This window comes from Schistocerca cancellata, chromosome 4, assembly GCF_023864275.1.
Source record: "Schistocerca cancellata isolate TAMUIC-IGC-003103 chromosome 4, iqSchCanc2.1, whole genome shotgun sequence".
NCBI classification, from domain to species: Eukaryota; Metazoa; Arthropoda; class Insecta; order Orthoptera; family Acrididae; genus Schistocerca; species Schistocerca cancellata.
In genome coordinates, this window is record NC_064629.1 from 310,239,221 (window position 1) to 310,251,777 (window position 12,557).

Genomic DNA, 12,557 nt, shown 5'->3' on the forward strand with positions numbered 1-12,557 from the left:
CTTTCACTATTGTCTTATAAACAGAAAAGAAATATTTTTGTTTCTTCCCAAGTAGCGAGATGTACATATGTTCGGCTCGAGGTAATGCAACGACAGTTCTGTGCTACCTTGAAGTGTGCTACTTCAGAAGTCATATTGAGATTAAAACAAGAAAGGAGGATTACAGTATAACGTCTCATCGAGACCGAGGTTAGACGCGCAGTAGAATCTCAGACTGGGAAGGATGGGGTAGGATATCGTCTGTGCCCTTTTAAAGGATTGATCCTGGGATTAGCCGTGATTGATTTAAGGAGGTCACCGTAAACCTACATCAGTGCGGACTGATGGCCATTTGAAGTACCGTGTGGTAACTTCATATGGAGAAAATAGTGGATAAGCCATAAAAACATTATCTCAAACGATGGCCTGTATATGTCTATGTATTGTTATTGATACATGTCTGGTGACACAAAGAAATATTGTTACGAAATACTTCGCAGGGATGTGTCCTTCGCAGTTGACATTTGTTGCCCACAAATTAGATGCCCTACAGTCACAAAGTAACAAATGTGACCTAGGAAACAGCACCGAGGGGCTTGGTTGGGAAACACCTCTAGTGCACGTCTTCTAATCTGACACCCGCATGTGTTTACTTTTCGCGCCCCCTTATGGATCAACCACCAAGTTAATAAGTTTCTACAATGAAATGAACACCCTCAGCTGCTTACAGGCGTTGACATACATCAACGGGGACAGATGAAAATGTGTGCCCCGACCGGGAATCGAACCCGGGATCTCCTGCTTACATGACAGACGCTCTCTCCATCTGAGCCACCGAGGACACAGAGAATAGCGCGACTGCAGGGATTTATCTCTGGCACGCCTCCCGCGAAACCCACCTTCTCAACGTATTGTCCCGCACTACATTCGTAGTGCCCCCGCCCATTATACTCATTACTCGCTGCGCGTTGCCGATTCCCGTAAAGAGTTCGGGCACTGGTTGTGCATTCGCACAGAAGAAGATGGTCAAGTGGTCGGTGAGCCTTAACTATATATATATACTAAGATGTTATCTGTTCTTTCGGACACGTCCGAAAGAACAGATACCATCGGCGACCATGCAGATCGTTAGAATGAAATTACAATGAAATGACATGTCGGAAAGAACAGACACCATCTTAGTATATAATAAGTTTTTATTTTCTCATGTTTGTTTTTGGTTGTTTCGTTTTGGCGATTGCTTAGCTCACAATCGGAAAGTCGCTACATGTGTGGTATCGAAAAACTACATCCTCATCATCAGACGGTATTCGGTAACGAGTTGGAATATATTGTTCACAATTTCTGTGGTAATTATATTTATTTTGTTCAATAATCTAACGGGAACTGCTATTAATATGCACTACACTAATACAACTGGTGTCTCATCATTACAGCATTCAACGAATGGCTATCTTAATTAAACGTGAAGTCTTTTGGCATACTCAAGTTCCTTTACCGAACTACAACGTAAATGCGACAATGTGGCTGTGAGAGCAGTTGCTGAATGAAACACAGTTAAGAGCGTCTTCAGTTATACGATTTCATTAAGAGATTTGTGTATTTTCAGTATCTGTTCCGCAGCATTTTATGCTTCTTACCTCTAGATCTATTGGGTACTGAATGTAGTAAGACGTCTTATGATGAAACAATTTCTAAAGATGTCGATCTGTGTTCGATGTAAGTGTTTGTAGCTGTGTCACAGAGAAGGTAAAATGTTACACTCGCGCCAGTTTGTAACTGAGAGCTACTGCCTGTTATTCTTCAGTGTGTCGACATTTCCATGGAGCAAGCGACCATCTGCAGCGTCCATCGCCTCCTAATTGCCCGTGTGATGGTTGATACAGATCATTCGCAACGGAGACAATGAGATTAATTACAGTTGCTGCGTGAAAGTAACCTCCCCTGTCTGAAAACAGATAGTTGATAAGTCGACGACACACGAAATCTTTGATTGGTATACCATGAATACATCAAGTGAGTCTTGCAAGATAATTCTTTATCATTCCAGGAAGTAATAAAACTATCACAGCGTCACCAGACATGTTCCACTACGTTGTCTTGACCCTATGATAGTCGTAGCATGACGATTATATTTCTGCAGGCTATATCTTTCTGGAGAGGGGTAACAATTTAGGAGTGCATCTCGTGCATCAACGACGCAGCGGCTTAATTATTTTTCCTACGACGACATGAGGAGTATTCTAGTACTTATGGTGAGGGAGAATAATCGAAAATTGTACAGACCACTGAAATATATACGAAGGAAAATAAACGTAATCCACTGAGTTACAGCTCCGTTTCTGGACTGTGCGGCTGGTCCCGGCGGAGGTTCGAGTCCTCCCTCGGGCATGGGTGTGTGTGTGTGTGTGTGTCCTTAGGCTAATTTAGGTTAAGTGGAGTGTAAGCATACGGACTGATGGCCTTAGCAGTTAAGTTTCATAATATTTCACACACATTTGAACATTTTTGAACTGCTCCGTTTCATTAACAGTGACATGTAGCAGGACGTGTCAACAAATACTTTGTACCAACGTTATGAAATACCCAGAAGTATGTTACCTACTGACAAACCTGTACGGAGTTTGAAGACATCACACTTGTGAGACACAGCTGGCACTTTATTAATACGATGTACTGCGTACAGGGGCTCCCAAATTGATTCCTTATCTAGAGAGTTCCAGAAAGGCTTTTGATATCGTTCCTCATAAGCGGCTTACTACCCCATATCTTTTCTGTGGACTATCGTCTCAGTTGTACGACTGGAGCCGTGATTTCTTGTCTGTAAGGCCACAGTGCGCAGTAACTGGCGGTACGTCACCTAGTGAAACGGAAGTGATGAGTGTGATTCTGCAACTAAAGTGATGTAGACCTTGTGCTATTTGTAATCAGAACATTCTTCTTAGATTTTTAGGGGGTAATGATGCCGTCTAGTAAACTCTTCAGAAGAGCAAAGCGAATTGCAAAATGATGTTGAAATTATATTTTCACGGTGCAAAACGTGACAATTAACCCTAAAGAATAAAATGTTTGATGTTCTCCACATGAATACCAACACAATTCCGTTAAAGTTCCCTTACACGATAGATCAGCCACATTTAAACGTTATCGATTCAACTAATTATCTATGAGCTATGATCACGAGAAACTTAAATTGGAACCGTCGTATTAGGAAGGGAACCCACTGGTCATGTTTTATTCGTAGAATACGTAGAAGATGCAACAAACCAATTAAAGTGACAGTCTGAAACACTCTTGTCAGTCTTTTTCGTGAGTATTCCTGCACGATATGCGATCCGTACGAAGTATGACAGACGGGAGGCATAGAAGAAGTTGAATGAAGGGCAGCTCGTTTTGTATTATCATGAAACTGGGGAGATTGTGTCACGGATACGGTAAACGAGATAGAATGGAAATCATTGAAACGTAGGCGGTTTACTTTGCGATCACGAGGTTTTACTAAATTCCAATCGGCAACATCCTCCGCTGAATGCCAGATATTTTTTTTATCCCGAAATACATATGAGACAAGACGATTGTGGTAAGACAAGTCAGTACGCGCACGGTAACGCTTAGTTGTTCATTATTTCCACACGCCCTTTAAGAGAGGAATGGTAGAGAAATAATGTGAAAGTGGTTCAAAGAACCCCCTGCCAAGCATTAATTGTCAATTGCAGAGTATTCATGTAGATGTAGATGCAGATGTCAAGGGAAGCGTTGCAGGAAGGAGGGTTGGATCTAGGAATGTACAGGAGTGTGGAAGTGCAAAATAAAAGAGAGAAAAGCTTGCAAGGTATTCCTTCCTTAGACGTATGCGAAAGTTCGTTTTGTCCTAGGACAGAGAGAGAGAGGGGGAGAGGGAGAGAGGGAGAGAGAGAGAGAGAGAGAGAGAGAGAGAAGGAAGGAATGTTTTCAGTACGAAGAGTGGATTACAGGTAAGGGGATGTAAACGAATAGAGTTTCATGGGTTTTGAGAGGAATGATAGGAGACAACAAAGAAAGCAGAAATTAAACGAGAAAGTAGAGTTTCGGTGTAAACCGTTAGATTTGTTTATAACGTTTTGGGAGAATGGAGTAGAAGGGCATTTGGGGTGATAATGTATGAGAGGCCAGAGAGAGTGAGAGAGCGAATCGAGGAGAAATTAACAATGAATAAATATAAAACGAAATCGTTTGCATAATTTTTGGAGGACGGAGCTTGTATTAATTGAAGTAGGGAAAGATAGAGATGTATTTGAAATAACACAAAATACTTTTAAAGCGTCCATCTAAAATGATTAGTTTGTACGATTCTAGACAGGATATAAATGAAATAAAAATAGAATATTTAACAAAATGTGTATTCAAAAGAAACTAACTTCAATTAAAAAGGCAATAAAATGTCAGTGGACGCCCAAGGGTAAGGAAATAACTGAACAGGCGTGGGAAAGGTGCAGGCCATTTATCACAAGTCATTTTTGACTTCACACAACAACAATCGTTTATTGCACAGGTACCAAAAGCACTAATAAAATACAAATGATTCAGGTAATTGTTCCAAAATTTCTTCAATTGAGCCAAATGATGATCAATTAGTTAATTTAAACGAATAAAATGTGCCAATTTAAGAACGACTAAAAAACAAATAGTAGAAGCAAATAAATCTCAAACATGCACTTAGCGCTGGGCAAACAATGACAGCAGTGATGTAAAGATCACAATTCCAACATTTCTCTGGCCATCGGAGTGCTTAACATTAATGAATAAAACTTACAAGAAGTGTAGTATAATAAATGTACACAAGTCTGGTATCAACACAAATATCCAATAATTGATCAATCAGAGAACTCCTTGGTCATACTCAAGATACTGACGTAGAAAAATAATAAAATACCATTTAACAAATTGAGCATTACACCAATATTAAAACTATTACATTAAAAACCAAACTTCAAACAGGGGGCCGGCCGGTATGGCCGTACGGTTCTAGGCGCTTCAGCCTGGAACCGCGTGACCGCTACGGTCGCAGGTTCGAATCCTGCCTCGGGCATGGATGTGTGTGATATCATTAGGTTAGTTAGGTTTAAGTAGTTCTAAGTTCTAAGGGACTGATGACCACAGATGTTAAGTCCCATAGTGCTCAGAGCCATTTGAACCATTTTTCAAACAGGGGGAAGGGGCAGGTACGTCTGAACAAGATGGTTTAGAATAATGGGCATTACTGCTTACATTGACGCCCGACTGCTACGAGATACAAACTCAACTTATGGGGGATGCCGTAGCAAGCCAGGAGGCCGTAACGACTGAGAGGCTACTGTGAGGCGGGAAGCGGCGCGCCGCCAGCGCCCACGTGCACAGCCGACGCAGACGGGCTACGGATAAAATGGCTCTGAGCACCATGGGACTCAACATCTTAGGTCATAAGTCCCCTAGAACTTAGAACTACTTAAACCTAACTAACCTAAGGACATCACACACACCCATGCCCGAGGCAGGATTCGAACCTGCGACCGTAGGAGTCCCGCGGTTCCGGACTGCAGCGCCAGAACCGCTAGACCACCGCGGCCGGCGGCTACGGATAACATCCCGGGTCAGCGCCTCCAAACGCTACGAACAGTTCGGAAGGCAAAGAGCAAACAAGCAAACGTATAATTCATGCATAATAATCATAGAACACGTGAAAAATGCTCAGACCGAGACCCGTATGGAGGACATAGTGATAGACATCCCTGGGGTTGTGAAGCTGCTGAATGGGTTGAAAATAAGTAAATCACCAGGTCCTGATGGGATTCCAATTCGGTTTTACAGAGAGTACTCTACTGCATTGGCTCCTTACTTAGCTTGCATTTATCGCGAATCTCTTGCCCAATGTAAAGTCCCGAGCGACTGGAAAAAAGCGCAGGTGACGCCTGTATATAAGAAGGGTAGAAGGACGGATCCTCAAAATTACAGACCAATATCCTTAACATCGGTTTGTTGCAGGATTCTCGAACATATTCTCAGTTCGAATAAAATGAATTTCCTTGAGTCAGGGAAGTTGCTGTCCATGCATCAGCACGGCTTTAGAAAGTATCGCTCCTGCGAAACGCGACTCGCCCTTTTCTCACATGATATCTTGCGAACCATGGATGAAGGGTATCAGACGGATGCCATATTCCTTGACTTCCGGAAAGCGTTTGACTCGGTGCCCCGCTGCAGACTCCTAAGGTAGGAGCATTTGGGATTTGTTCCCAAATATGTGAGTGGCTCGAAGAACCCAATACGTTGTCCTCGATGGCGAGTGTTCATCGGAGGTGAGGGTATCATCTGGAGTGCCCCAGGGAAGTGTGGTAGGTCCACTGTTGTTTTCTATCTACAAAATGATCTTTTGGATAGGGTGGTTAGCAATGTGCGGCTGTTTGCTGATGATGCTGTTGTGTACGGGAAGGTGTCGTCGTTGAGTGACTGTAGGAGGATACAAGATGACTTGGACAGGATTTGTGACTGGTGTAAATAATGGCAGCTAAGTCTAGATATAGATAAATGTAAATTAATGCAGATGAATAGGTAGAAGAATCCCGTAATGTTTGAATACTCCATTAGTAGAGTAGCGCTTGACACAGTCACGACGATTAAATATTTGGGCGTAACATTTCAGAGCGATATGAAGTGGGACAAGCAGTTGTGGGGAAGGCGGATAGTCGTCTTCGGTTCATTGGTAGAATTTTGGGAAGATGTGGTTCATCTGTAAAGGAGACCGCTTATAAAACACTAATACGACCTATTCTTGAGTACTGCTCGAGCGTTTGGAATCCCTATCAGGTCGGATTGAGGGAGCACGTAGAAGCAATTCATAGGCGGGCTGCTAGATTTGTTTCTGGTAGGTTTGATCATCACGCGAGTGTTACGGAAATGCTTCAGGAACTCGGGTGGGGTCTCTCGAGGAAAGGAGGCGTTCTTTTCGTGAATCACTATTGAGGAAATTTAGAGAACCAGCATTTGAGGCTGACTGCAGTACAATTTTACTGCCGCCAACTTATATTTCGCATAAAGACCACAAAGATAAGATAAGGGAGATTAGGGCTCGTACAGAGGCGTATAGGCAGTCATTTTTCCCTCGTTCTGTTTGGGAGTGGAACAGGGAGAGAAGATGCTAGTTGTGGTACGAGGTACCCTCCGCCACGCACCGTATGGTGGATTTCGGAGTATGTATGTAGATGTAGATGTAGATGTAGAAGTAGCTTAATTTGAGCGTGGCCCCAAGCCCCAACCAGACCTTACGTATGACAACAAGAATTTTACGATAAGAATTACTAGAAGCACAAACCGGTTAATCTTACAATAAAATATAACAAGTTACTGTAATAACCAGAAAATCATACGGTACTCAGACACATTAACTTAAGTGGCTTAAAGTTAACAGGCAAATCTTGAAGCCTATCACTCAAACAATTACAATAGTAATTATATTTAAAATAACAAACATTAATTTTCTTGAAAGGGGCAGAATCTCACTGTTATGGAACCTAATTACCCAAACGAGCCAAGATTCACTGGGCTGTTAGTGTTTGCTTACAACAGCCATAGGCAACATTATAGTCGCTGCATGATATACAACTTCCAATACAAATAAGATCCAATTTCTATCTCAGTGGTCACTAACACACATGGTGGCCTAGAACATACGACAGTTAATTTCATGCGCGACTGACAAAATAAACAGACATTGAACAAGTTGTAATTAAAAGAATTTTAAAACACACAAATGTGGCACTCAGACAATTTCAAACAGAGGCACGAAAGGCTGAATTTAACCCTTGAGACAGAGTGATGGAGAACAACAGGCTACCCAGGGTAGCAGGAGCAACTTCAACATGGGAGCACATGTGTCAGTCAAATAACAAGTACCTTACCCTAAAAGGGCAGAAAAGACGGTGCCAGAAAATGAACAACACTCCAGCACCCACATCACCAATTATGGCTGGTTAATCCAGAGCAAATCGGCTGCGACGACATTAGGCCCAAGCAGTTCCAACCAACACCACTCTACCGAACACCAGCCACGTAGACAATCGTGCGCCCGTAAGCTCCGTAAACAGCTCAAAAATGTTCAAATGTGTGTGAAATCTTATGGGACTTAACTGCTAAGGTCATCAGTCCCTAGGCTTACACACTACTTAACCTAAATTAACCTAACGACAAACACACACACCCTTGCCCGAGGGAGGACTCGAACCTCCGCCGGGATCAGCCGCACAGTCCATGACTGCAGCGTCTTACACCGCTCGGCTAAACCCGCGCGGCGTAAACAGCTCACAGCTGCTCCAAGGAACTACAACCAAACACTCAACTAACAGGCGACTACACAGAGACGGTTCGCGCCAGTAGGCAAGATTTAAAACATGAAATCAGCCAACACGGCTCAGGCAACTCAAAGGAATACTGACTCAAATTTTATTTTATCTGTTGCCAAGTGAACTTCCACCGGCTCTCAATGAAAAAGGACGAAAAAGACGACATAGAAAAACGCTTTAGGGGCTCTAATATTTTATACAGAATCCCATATTATTTTGTACTTCTGTGATACGTCTTGGCATAGAATCCATAAGCCGTCGGACGTAACAGCCTGAAGAAGCAACTTCCTCCCAGGCTTCAAGAACCAGTCCCAAAGAGTATCAGCTGCAGTTGGTTGGTTTCGTGGCCAGTTCTCTGTTAACGTTCTGGAGACCTCAGTCAACATGTCTTCCATAAGGTACATATCAGCTGTCCGTGGCGGACAGTCCATGACGTTGATGGCAGTCGCGGAGACCTGCTGCTGAACGAATGCAGATATGTGAAAGGGAGAATGGTCCTTTTGCAATGTGAAGTCCCCTTCTCCGTACAACATTCCCACTGACGGAAGCATCACATTTTCCAATATGTGGGCATATTGCTCGCTGCCGACAGTTCCTTCCATCCTGCGAAGAATTCCTGCTTCTCTTGCAGAAATATATCAGAGCAGGAAACAGATAGCCGCCCACTTCTTCTCGTCGTAGTTACAAATCTGCGTCGAGTGCGAGACCCTTGCTGCCTGTAAACGACTCTTAGACCGCCTTTATTTGTTCATGAGACTCAGAAAATATTAGATACAGGCTCCCAGGTAGATGCCATTTTCCTTGACTTCCGGAAGGCGTTCGATACAGTTCCGCACTGTCGCCTGATAAACAAAGTAAGAGCCTACGGAATATCAGACCAGCTGTGTGGCTGGATTGAAGAGTTTTTAGCAAACAGAACACAGCATGTTGTTATCAATGGAGAAACGCCTACAGACGTTAAAGTAACCTCTGGCGTGCCACAGGAGAGTGTTATGGGACCATTGCTTTTCACAATATATATAAATGACCTAGTAGATAGTGTCGGACGTTCCATGCGGCTTTTCGCGGATGATGCTGCAGTATACAGAGAAGTTGCAGCATTACAAAATTGTAGCGAAATGCACGAAGATCTGCAGCGGATAGGCACTTGGTGCAGGGAGTGGCAACTGATCCTTAACACAGAAAAATGTAATGTATTGCGAATACATAGAAAGAAGGATCCTTTATTGTATGATTATATGATAGCGGAACAAACACTGGTAGCAGTTACTTCTGTAAAAAATCTGGGAGTATGCGTACGGAACGATTTGAAGTGGAATGATCATATAAAATTAATTGTTGGTAACGCGGGTGCCAGGTTGAGATTCATTGGGAGAGTCCTTAGAAAATGTAGTCCATCAACAAAGGAGGTACCTTCCAAAACGCTCGTTCGACCTATACTTGAGTATTGCTCATCAGTGTGGGTCCTTACCAGGTCGGGTTTTGCCGGCCGGTGTGTCCGAGCGGTTCTAGGCGCTTCAGTCTGGAACCGCGCGACCGCTACGGTCATAGGTTCGAATTCTGTCTCGGGCATGGATGTGTGTGATGTCCTTAGGTTAGTTAGGTTTAAGTAGTTCTAAGTTCTAGGGGACTGATGACCTCAGATATTAAGTCCCATAGTGCTCAGAGCCATTTGAACCATTTGAAGCAGGTCGGGTTGACAGAGGAGATAGAGAAGCTCCAAAGAAGATCGGCGCGTTTCGTCACAGGGTTATTTGGTAAGCGTGATAGCGTTACGGAAATGTTTAGAAAACTCAAGTATCAGACTCTGCAAGAGAGGCGCTGTGCATCACGGTGTAGCTTGCTGTCCAGGTTTCGAGAGGGTGCGTTTCTGGATGAGGTATCGAATATGTTGCTTCCCCCTACTTATACCTTCCGAGGAGATCACGAATGTAAAATTAGAGAGATTCGAGCGCCCACGGACGCTTTCCGCCAGTCGTTTTTCCCGCGAACCACACGCGACTGGAACAGGAAAGGGAGGTAATGACAGTGGCACGTAAAGTCCCCTCCGCCACACACCGTTGGGTGGCTTGCGGAGTATAAATGTAGATGTAGATGTAGATGTAGATACCTTGGAAGACACCTTCGCGTCAGTGAAAATGACGTCTTCCTACGACGCACTCGGATGGAACTCTGAGCTCTTGTTTCACGGCGAATCGTTGTGCGTGCAGTCCAGCGTCCCTCAGCCTTAGGCGAATCGTGTCACTCGAGCTGGGGAAGTTGGTCTCCCGCCGCAACTGCTTCTCGTTCAGAAAGGGATTTTCTCTGCTCTTAGACACTAGCTCCTTGTCCTCCTGCTGTGAGCTCACTCTCTTCCAGTCTGAGCCAGGAGTTCTACTGGTAGTGCCTCTTTCAAGGTAGTTCCTCCACCAACTCGTTCCAGTGGTAGGTGACACGCCATACATTCTGCCAGCTTCTCTGATGGAACATCCACCTTCTTCAATAAGAGCGACGAATGTATCTTGAGTTGACGCAGAACCATGCGCTACGGTTGTGCAGGCCCCTCGCGGACGCGGGCTGTTTGCATGGCACCGTCGGCTCGCTCGCTTTGGTCTCGCCTCGGCACCAGGCTGTAGCTGGCCAGGCAGCCCGTCAGCCGCCCAGCCTCGCTGGCCAGTCGCTCGCGAGCCACGGCTACTACAGACACAGGCCGCAAAGCCGCTAACCCACGCTCATCTCATCAAACGGTTCATCTACCCTACCCAAGTCTGTGGTATAAACTAACTCAGCTAGAGCTACTTTGCTATAACATGAGTAGGCACATCTACTATTCACGTTTCATTTAGATATTTAACGAAAAATAAATTAAAGAATACACTCATGGTAAACGTAGCTACCACAACATACACTCCTGGAAATTGAAATAAGAACACCGTGAATTCATTGTCCCAGGAAGGGGAAACTTTATTGACACATTCCTGGGGTCAGATACATCACATGATCCCACTGACAGAACCACAGGCACATAGACACAGGCAACAGAGCATGCACAATGTCGGCACTAGTACAGTGTATATCCACCTTTCGCAGCAATGCAGGCTGCTATTCTCCCATGGAGACGATCGTAGAGATGCTGGATGTAGTCCTGTGGAACGGCTTGCCATGCCATTTCCACCTGGCGCCTCAGTTGGACCAGCGTTCGTGCTGGACGTGCAGACCGCGTGAGACGACGCTTCATCCAGTCCCAAACAAGCTCAATGGGGGACAGATCCGGAGATCTTGCTGGCCAGGGTAGTTGACTTACACCTTCTAGAGCACGTTGGGTGGCACGGGATACATGCGGACGTGCATTGTCCTGTTGGAACAGCAAGTTCCCTTGCCGGTCTAGGAATGGTAGAACGATGGGTTCGATGACGGTTTGGATGTACCGTGCACTATTCAGTGTCCCCTCGACGATCGCCAGGGGTGTACGGCCAGTGTAGGAGATCGCTCCCCACACCATGATGCCGGGTGTTGGCCCTGTGTGCCTCGGTCGTATGCAGTCCTGAATGTGGCGCTCACCTGCACGGCGCCAAACACGCATACGACCATCATTTGCACCAAGGCAGAAGCGACTCTCATCGCTGAAGACGACACGTCTCCATTCGTCCCTCCATTCACGCCTGTCGCGACACCACTGGAGGCGGGCTGCACGATGTTGGGGCGTGAGCGGAAGACGGCCTAACGGTGTGCGGGACCGTAGCCCAGCTTCATGGAGACGGTTGCGAATGGTCCTCGCCGATACCCCAGGAGCAACAGTGTCCCTAATTTGCTGGGAAGTGGCGGTGCGGTCCCCTACGGCACTGCGTAGGATCCTACGGTCTTGGCGTGCATCCGTGCGTCGCTGCGGTCCGGTCCCAGGTCGACGGGCACGTGCACCTTCCGCCGACCACTGGCGACAACATCGATGTACTGTGGAGACCTCACGCCCCACGTGTTGAGCAATTCGGCGGTACGTCCACCCGGCCTCCCGCATGCCCACTATACGCCCTCGCTCAAAGTCCGTTAACTGCACATACGGTTCACGTCCACGCTGTCGCGGCATGCTATCAGTGTTAAAGACTGCGATGGAGCTCCGTATGCCACGGCAAACTGGCTGACACAGACGGCGGCGGTGCACAAATGCTGCGCAGCTAGCGCCATTCGACGGCCAACACCGCGGTTCCTGGTGTGTCCGCTGTGCCGTGCGTGTGATCATTGCTTGTACAG

The 12,557-nt window shown here is 45.5% G+C and overlaps 1 non-coding gene across 1 annotated transcript; it reads right to left on the reverse strand.

The window, feature by feature from the left end:
• Nucleotides 1–746: 746 nt before the first annotated feature.
• On the reverse strand, nucleotides 747–820 carry Trnat-ugu (transfer RNA threonine (anticodon UGU)). Its single transcript has one exon. It is a non-coding gene; the product is annotated as a tRNA-Thr (tRNA).
• Between the last annotated feature and the right edge of the window lie 11,737 nt (nucleotides 821–12,557).